We start from the raw sequence: 10,872 nt of genomic DNA, 5'->3' as shown, positions 1-10,872 counted from the left end.
AATCAATTAGGCCAACACATTGCACATATCAAGTTTTAGACACACATATATAGTGCACATAAAAACATCAACACATTCAAGCAATTATAACTTTCTCATTCACAGTTACTTCAGGAAACAAGAGGCACGTATTCACAGACTTCAAGTTACAACTAACAGACAAGTCCAAATTCTTAATTAGTTACTCGGTTCCATGGATGACCATTGCCGATCATCCATATATTTACACCGCCTCTAGGGCCAAATACTAATTGGAAACTTCTCAGTTCTAATTAACCTTGGTTGTGTCCCTTCAGTCGTAACCACGACGTCTAGTTCACTTCGTTGAGATACCAATTGGAATCAGGAGATACCAATTGGACTCAACTCATACCACAAGCGACACTCACACGAAAGGAGAGAAGAGATGAGACAACTTCCAAGAATGCTTCACATCTTCCTGAAGATTAGGTATGGACGTCAACATATCAATCCACATGAGTCTATTCCACATTTTGCTCTTGTATTGGGAGACCGGTAACCTGAGATTTGATACCAATTTGTCACGATCCAACCCATCGGGCTGTGCGGGCACCCACTCTAACACTTAAGTAGAAGAACCCTCATATCCCAACAATCAAAACATGTAGAAAATTGACGAAAAATAGGTATAAATAAAATTATCGAGTTTTCATAAATAAAACTTAAAACATTTTAGAGTTAAAACTTGTAAAGTAACTAACACCCCCCCCCCCCAAGAATCTAGTCTAAACAGGTACAAGAGCTACTAAGAGTACAACTGAACATAATAAATAAAAGACATAACTCCCACCATGCGGAAGGAAAGATAGAAGCTGCTGGAGAATTTCTTCGTCTTCACCTAATGGAACATCACCAACCTACATCTAGTCTATGTCAAAAGACATAGCAAGAGTAGTATCAGTACAATCACATGTACTGGTAGGCATCATCGGTCAACCCGGCGCCCACCACATAACATAAGAAACCAACTAGTAAGATCATGAAATAAACCATTCGCTTCTCCACCTTTACTCTCTCTCAAAATACCTCAGAATTACACTAGTACTTTTACTACCAACTACCTTCTCCGTCAACCTACTTATTAGGTTCTTGGTCATAGCCTATCATTCTAACACATAGGAAATTCCCCAAATACAACTACAAACATTCCAACTATCCGCTCACGTCACACCATTACTTCCTCTTCATATTACCCAGACATGGCCACATAGTACATTACATCACGTACATTACCCCCACTCCTCGCCATTACAACACACAACACCTTTTTCTTGAACATTAACAATTCTTGCAACGTTCGCTCATTTCTTACCGTATCACATCCCGATTGGGTGTGCCCTCTTTCGGTTCACTCAACATCAAGGTACATATCAAGTTACTCAACATAGAATAACAATCAAACATAAGTCCTCATAACCATAAAACAACTCCGATAAATACAATACCAATTATAATTACAAATAAGGTACAATTTCACAATCTTCAAGGCATACAATTATGTCAAATCATTGGTCCTCTTAGGGAACCCAAACCAAACTGTTAGCATACCGAAACGTGGTACCCGATCCAATAATTATGTCGGAATGTGACAATCGATTCAAGTTAGTGTGTCGGAACGCAACACCTGATCCACAATCACAATGCATATTATCACACTCATACAATAAGAGATGATTCATAGCATATAGTTCTTCATTCATACTTATTCACATTAGGTGAGATCAACATTCTTTGTTCACATACATGCACGTATTACAATAAAGCAAGAGCAACCCACACCACACAATTATAGGATTACAACCATCACCGATGAACTACTCATCCACTCATATCATGTAAGCATTAATTCAACCATACCTAGCCCTAGTTCATCATCTAAGGCTTCTTCCTAGGATTTAACCATATTTTGTTTGGTGCACGAGGGCCTACGCATAGTTTCACCGTTGATTTACATATATTACGCCGTGAACACATATTTATAACTACTAATTCATAAAACGTAGCCTACCTGGGCGCCAAGCAGCTAGACAGAGGAATTGCAGATAATTTTCTAGTTTTTTGGACGACATGACGGTGAATTTGGCCAAGAATTCTCAAGATATCACCATCCTCATGCTAGATACTCTTCCTCCTTCTTTTCCAAGCTTGGAGCAGCTTTTTGGAGGGTTTCTGGGTGATGTACGTCTAATCTAGGTATTTTAAAAAGAAGGAGAAAATAAAAATTCGCGTTATTTACATTTTGTCTCGCCTATCCTGCTCTGGCACCAACTTACCCTGCCGCCCTAGCGGCATCTAGCCCTCCCTGGCGGGACAGTGGCCCAGAATTTCTCGAATTTTTGTTTTTTCTAATTAACGACGGTTCGGGTCGTTACCGCCTCTCTCCTCCCTCTCCTAGCCTCCCTCACTTATCTTCTCCCAAATATGTAGCTATAATTCGTAATTAAGCAAACTATAACTATAAATCTCTAATTAAGTTTAAACTATAGTTTGAAAGTTTTGCATAAAAAAGTACATGGGCTTAAATGAGTTGCACTGAAATGGATTGAAATGCAGATTATAACTCAACCGCTCAATTCCTTTTAAGTTTTAGGGTTAAGATACACAAATCTCACTAATTTAGGAGTTAATTACTTAGATTCACACTAGTTTGTAATATAATATTTATCATATTTTGGTTCTCGGATACGTGTATCTGGCTCTTGCAGATACATATATTTGAGATACATGTAAGGTATATACATACCAATTAGTGTGTCTAATTATGGGATATAACTGAAAGCCATTATTAGGGAGAAAAACACGTTTGTAACAACTTTAGAGGATATGACATATCACAACCCCTAAAAAAGTCAAAACAATTAGAATCCTTTTTTTTGGCTATTCAACAAAGTTTAGACTTCTTAACTCATAAACATGTACACTTTATCAGATTCATCAAATCTTATTCAGATACATGCATATATTTTATCAAATATATGTACACATAATTAGATACATGGATAAATAATAATAATAATAATAATAATAATAATAATAATAATAATAATAATAATAATAATAATAATAATAATAATAATAATAATAATAATAATAATAATAATAATAATAATAATAATAATAATAATAATAATAATAATAATAATAATAATAATAATAATAATAATAATAATAATAATAATAATAATAATAATAATAATAATAATAATAATAATAATAATAATAATAATAATAATAATAATAATAATAATAATAATAATAATAATAATAATAATAATAATAATAATAATAATAATAATAATATGACAGATACATGCTAGCAACTTGTATTGTCATATACAAGAACTCTTACTCAGATACAAGTATATATTTTGTTAGATACATATTTTCTTAGTCCAATACACTGATAAAACTAGATACATTATGTCTAAACTCAGAAACATATACACTGTATTGGATTCATAAACTCTTTTTTCAGATACATGCATATATTTTATTAGATAAACATATACTTAATCAGATACACTGATAAAACTAGATATATATAATCTTAACTCAATAATTTATCTGATGCATCAACAATATGCCAGATATATCAATAATGTGTAAGATACATACATAATTCTCCACTTATTTTTCCCACAAACAATTATTTTTTAACGAAAAAACATCTATAATCGTTGATCTTTCTTCAAACTTTAGAATATCCTTCGACTTGTCATTAGTAACATAAAAAATCGCGGTCCACGGTAGAGAATTGTAGAAAATAGTTAGGACTGCAATTTTCTTGCCATTTCCAAATATCACGATATGAAATCGTGAGATGAAATCAACGTTTGGACATGCGATTTTTGGTTGATTCCATCTCATGATTTCATACCATCAGGATGGTATCCCATATTCTTCAAAAAATCACGATTTGAGAATTTCATATCATGATTTGAGATTTTTTAAATACAAAAAATGATCCACAAATTTATATTTTGTTAAAACAACCAACATTTATATATACTAACAGTTTATTTCATATATAAATAAAATTTATAATCACATCATTACTTTTTCATGTGTATATAGACAACTTAATGACAAGAGAGAACAAAAGTAGTGCTAGACTCTTTCTCCATGCTGAAAGTGCTGTAATGGAGGTGGGCTTAAGCGAATAAGATAATGTGAGAGAGAATGGTGAATAAAATGTGGGAAGTGAAATTTAATTAGGAGAGAAAGTGGGTTGATTTGCAGTGAATGCATAAATTATGGATAAAATTAAGTGGATAGATAATTAAGGGCTCTATTTTAGGCTAATTTTAAAGAATGATGTATCTCAATGTATCTAATTTAAAATATGGTAAAAAATTTCTTAATTAATAGGAATATACATAATTATTTGAAAGAATAGGTAGAATTAGTATATATGATATGAATGCATGTCTAATAATGTAGTTTTTTTCCTAAGTTTTAATTGTTTTATTTATTCTTTTATAATTTTTTAGTACCTAATAAAGCTATTTTTTCTTTATTATGACGATATAACATATCGATTTTTAAAATATATTTTGACAAAAATTTTCATGAGTCAATTTGAGCTACATTTCAACTCCATCTTTAATGGGCTGAAACGAGTTGAGCTAATAAATGGGCGGGTTATTCTTGAACGAGTTGAGCATATTGGATTCAATTTAGAAAAAATTACCTAAATACACAAAATTTACTTTATTCTCTAAAATTCTCTACCATTTTGAAAAAATTACAAAAACCCCTACTCTCTCCTATTCTCGGCTATATCACTTTATGCAACGTATTGAGATATTGAGTGATGTATCCTAAATCGAGATGCGATGTATTGAGACGTTGAATGATGTATTCGAAACCAGAACGCAGTGTATCAGGATGTTTTGGGATGTATCCGGATTTCACCAAAGTTAAGAAAATTTTGTAATTTAGAAAAGAATAAAAATATGATGTGATTAGTTTTTAACACTATGAGATATTTGTGTAAAATTCCCAAGTTAGCCACTCAAGTAAATTCTAATGGAGGAGGGGATGGGCCCAACGAGCAAGAAAGTTAAGACCTTTAACGAGTTTTGAACAGTGCACAAGCTACATATAGGATATTTTTCGTACAAAGAAAAATGTTCTTCACGAAAAATATTTTCTTAAAAAATAAGATTTTTTCTTACTCTATTAAAAACAATGCAAAAATATATCGACCAAAGAAATCCAACAGACTAAGTCGATCCAAAGAATCGAGGGGAAACTGAGTCATTCTATCATTTTTTAAAACATTTTAAATAAAATTGACAAACGTCCATCAATTTTGTTTTCCTCAAGAAAATGCATTAAAATTATAAAAAAAAAAAGTCTTTATATTTTTTTTCTAAAAGAAAACTATCCTAACCCAACAACAACCCCGCCTCAAAACTTGATCCTCGACCGAAGTACTCTAGTCTTACCCTGGATTATTGTGTCATGTACACACAGGTAACAAAGAGTGGGTGATAAATTTTTAAGTAGTAGTAGTAAATGTATATTTACTGAATATCTCTCTATATATAGGAATAATGGATGGAAGATGTATGATTTGGAGATTATCTCATTTTATGAAAAGATTACGATTCACGTGCCTCATAATTTATAACTAAATTTATCCGTTAGTCTAGAATAACTTACAATTTTTGCTATTCATCCTTATTGTGATATAGTCAACCGATTTTGAACAAAAAATAACTATATACTCTCTCGATCCAATAATAGTTGTGTTCACTATTGACTTTGCACATTTATTAAGAAACTATAAATAAAAGGGTAATTTACTATATCACCCTTTGAATATACTCACTCTGTTCCTTTTTATATGTCATCTTTACTATAGATAGTTGGTCCATAATACTTGTCATCTCATAAGATCAATGTATAATTACAATATTCTTCCTATTTTACCCTTGTGAGTTTTTAGCCTTGAAAATATACATTTGACCAACATAGAAAAACTAAGTGAATAATTCATGTTCATTGGTCAAATTAAATAATCAAAATAAATTAATTCATATTCATTGATTAAAAAGTTGACTTACAAAAAAAACTAAATAAGGGTAGATGAGTAAACTTACTTAATTTTTTAATGCACGTGAAATAAAAAAAATGGTGACATATAAATAGGAACAGAGGGAGTAATAAATACAATGTCTTGAAAAATGTAATAGGTACTTCCTTCGTCCACTATTATTTGTCATGTTGCACTTTTCGAAAGTCAATTTGATTTAATTTTTCAAAGTTAAATTAAATTACATTAATTCGATATTTAAAACAAAAAAATTAGATATTCAAAAACTATACGAAAAGTACTATAAAATTAGCAATTTTTTTGTATATCAATATGATGAAAAAATACATTGTAAAATATTAGTCAAAGTTTTTATAGTTTGACTCTAAAAATATAAAACTATGACAATTAAAAGTGAACAAAAATAGTAAATGGCTATAATTAATGATAAAGATAAATTAGGAATAAAGTATAAAATTATTCATTGATTTAATAAAGTGGACAAATATTATTGGACATCCAAAAATAGTATAGTAGACAACTATTATTAAACGGAGTGAATATTTATTAGCCATGTAATACCATTGTTACCATATACTTATATGATAAATTTGTGTGGTTTTATAAACCCTTCCCGATGGAACAACTTGTATTATTTGGCTCTAACATCAATGTAAAACACAAGTATTTTCCTTTCTGACCGTGGCTCTCTCTGACAGACAGTTAAACCTTTTAAAACAAAACGTCCTTTGGTGAACAAAAAAAACAAATGCCCCTTGCCTGGTTCCAATTGTTGTTTGTTTCCATTATCAGTAATTATGGCCAACGTTATTATCTACATATATGGATAATTCATATATAGCCAAATGTTAAATAAGATCTTTTTTATCCAATGTTTCTCAAGGGACAAATATAATTAAATTGATTGGCTAATTGGATATATATCCAACATTCATAATCATGGGTACTGTACCAGTCCCTCTTTGTGCCTTCTTCACAAATCACAACTAAATAAGAAAGGAAATGCCAAATGATAAAATAATACTAGTTAATACTATTAGGAAAAATAATATAATATTGATATCGGATAGAAATTAAAAATAGTAAGTCAATTATCACAAATTAACACTGTGGCATAATAGGATATATTATCTTGAAAGCGATTTCGGTCCGACTCTAGTATAAATTGTTAAGATTCACAACTCTTTCAAATATGTACACTAGTAATTGAAAGTTTGCAGTTGAAAAAAATAATTGTCTAGAAATATACGATAGGAAGAACAATATTTGAGCCAATAAAAGAATGTGAAAGAGAGAGTAAATGAAATAAATGATCCTTTTTGAATCTTTTATGTACGTTTAGCTCACAAATGATATTTCTTAACTAGGCATTTTTATTTACGTTTTCGTCCATCAATAAATGTAAGAAGTTAAAGTAAAATTAATGAACTGAAAAACAACTCTTATTTTAATACAGTAACAAATTTGTCATAATGCAAAGTAATTTTAAGTCTTTTGAATAGTTCATACTTTTTCTTACGAAATTAGGAATCTATCACTTGAATAAAAGTGAACCATTTATGAGGAAGTAACTTTCTCATATCACATATACTTACAACTTCAAAATGTTCACGTATATTAATTACGGAGAGTTATAAAATGTAATTTATTCGTTGCATTAAATAAAAAAAAAAATTATATCCACAAATACTTCATCTACAAAAGTACTCCCTCTTTTTATCCTTATTATCATTCTGCCTGGGCGGAGTCATCTTACACAAAAAGTGATTTAGTGTATAGCGGCGAAGTCATAATTTTTATTAAAAAATGTCAAAATATAAAGAAGTAAAGTTATGTACATAGGAGCCAAGAGTCAATATAGTGTACCCTTTTTATTGTCTAACTAAATACTGTAATTTTTCAATCAAGGGATGTCAATTGAAGCCAAGAGTCAATATAGTGTACCTTTTTTACTGTCTAACTAAACAATGTAATTTTCAAACCAATATAGATATTGATTTTTTTTTTTTTGAAGATTAGATAATTAGTTATGCAACTTATTTTCCCACTTGGGAAAAGTCATTTTTAAGATTAGATAATTTCGTTTTAAAAACATGTTTTGCTGAGAAGGATAATTTGGGATATTCTCCTCCACACCAATCATCTCTAGCGTTTTTTTCTCTCATCAGGGCCCACTTTAGTTCTCACCAGGGCCCACTTCATTTCTCGTTCGATTTTCTTTTTAGAAGAAATCAAAGTTAAGTGAATTTTTTAAAAGAGTAAATTTTAGGTTTAGCAAACATAAAAATCATATTTGTATGTTATAGATATAGTTTGTATAATTATGTTCCATAACAAATTTTATGTTTGCTATGGAGCATCATATTTGTATAAATCGCTGTCAGTCTCTCGTTTGTATAAAGCGCAACGATTGTATATGTATATCGGTTAGATAAAATATTGTATATATGTAATTACTATGTATATGTATCAATGAATGTGTTTGTATATCTGCATAAAATTTGAATTTGTATACAATTGAATCGAAATAAAACATTTGTATATCAAATCTCTCTCTCTAGCTCTCTCTCTTTATACAACACAAATTATACATTGTAATTTGTATAATTTGTGTTTGTGTAAAGCGAGAAAGAGAGAAAGAGAAAATAGAACTAGTAGGGGAAGATCTGTATTTGTATAATTATAAGTGTATAGGATGAAAATATATGTATTTGTATTTGTATATACAGTTTTCTCTCACTTTATACAAACACAAATGCAATTTACATGTGTTTGTATAAAGTGAGAGAGGTGAGGGAGAGTGGCGAGCGAGATTCGCTGGGGAGAGAGGCGAATGACAACTGTTTGCTACGGAATACAATTAAATAAAACTGTGGTTATAGCATTTAATTTGAATTAATAGTTTGTTGTTTTATACAATTTTCCCTTTTTAAAAATGTGCAAATCAAACTAAATCAATAAAGTAGGTTTTTAATCACTTTGATTAATTTGATTTTTCTGCAAATAAATAATAATAATAATAATAATAATAATATACTTTCAAGCACATATTAGATTGATTATAATGTAGTATAATATTAAAAAATCAATTATTCGATTTTGATTTGATACAAAGTTTAAGGAAATAAATATAACTTTTAAACTTTGTGTTCTTAAACTAACGATATGTAGAATGTATTAAAATGTTATTACATTTTTGAGATCTTAACCTCACGTAAGAAAATCAAAATTAAAGATTTATTAAAAAGAATATTTTTTAATCTGAAAAAATAAATTAAAATGAAGAGAGATTTTTTTTTAAAAAACTACTATATGTCTAATCAAGTTATATATATATATATATCCAAAAACAATAAAAAAAAAATAGCATGCATTATCTAAAAAATTAGTCATTTTTAAGGTCATAATAAAATTTCTTGCAACTAATTTCTATTGTGCAAAAAGATATAAATCTGGTTATGATATATTGAGATATTTTAACGATAATTGAAATTAAACACTGATGAATAATTAAATAACTCAATTAAAGTTGTTTTGAATATGAAATAAATTGTTGAAATTTTAATCAAAACAAAATTACAAATCAAACTTGAAAGTGAAGACAATGATTTAGATTATTATAAAGACAAACACTTAAATTACGGATTAAGAATCAAAAGATTAATATGTATAATAATATTCAAAAAAATTTATATAAGACACACTTGTGTGCCTACGTATTATAATTTTTAAATAGATATTTATATAGTTAATTTGGTTCAATTTTTTTTATTTTTCACTTAAAAATCAAAATCAAATCAAAGTTTATGGATTTCAAAATCTAAGAATTAAAATCAAACAAAAAAATTATTTTTTTCTGTGATTTGACTCAATTTTTTATTTGATTCGATTTTTCAAGTTTTTTTTGTGAACATTCCTGTGTAGGATGACATATTCCAACCATACTTTTCTAATATTTCCTTAGATCTTTTCTAGGAACTTATATTTTTCTCAGCGGCTGTTTTTTTTTCCGTGACTCAATTTTCGATTTACTTTTCTTGACAGAATAATCTTAATGACAATCCTGGTTCTCTATGGTTGACATGTATGATTAAGATATGCAAGTTTATTTTGGCATCATTTATTTATATTTAATGAAAGTCTCAATTTAAATAGTTTAGGTCTCATGTCATTGAGTGTATTTATTTTTATTAAAATTTAAATATTTATTTAAATAGGCTTTTAATATTATTTATAAATGTTTTTGTGTGGATAATACTAATCACCACTTTATCCACAAATCATCCGCTACCATTGCTAACCGCTTCTGTCATTACAATCATCATCATAATTATTTTCGTCAATCAGAGGCGAATCTATATAGATCAGAGGGGATGTCATGCCCCCGATGATCTTAGTGGAAATTATGTGTATGTATATATATATATAAGGAAATGTATAAATATTAAGCGTGACACCCTTAAGTGTAAAATTATCCATTGATTTTATAAAGTTGACAAGTATTATTAGACATTTCAAAATAGTATAGTAGACAACTATTATTGAACGGAGGGAGTAATATTTAATTTATTTTTATTCGGATTGTATACTTTTATGTTTACAAATAAATACATTATGCACGTTCAAATGTTGAATTTTATCTTTATCTTAATCATTTCGTATTCAAATGTAAAGACAACATTTTAACCATTTAGATATGTTTTCAGATTTAGATGTCTTAATCTTAATAAAATCAAATAGGTCTTAAGGGGCCATGATTCTCCCCCCCCCCCCCCCCCCCACCCCCCTCG

Source organism: Solanum tuberosum, unplaced genomic scaffold, assembly GCF_000226075.1.
Source record: "Solanum tuberosum cultivar DM 1-3 516 R44 unplaced genomic scaffold, SolTub_3.0 scf00035, whole genome shotgun sequence".
In the NCBI taxonomy this organism is placed as follows: Eukaryota; Viridiplantae; Streptophyta; class Magnoliopsida; order Solanales; family Solanaceae; genus Solanum; species Solanum tuberosum.
Note: the sequence above shows the minus strand (reverse complement) of the source record.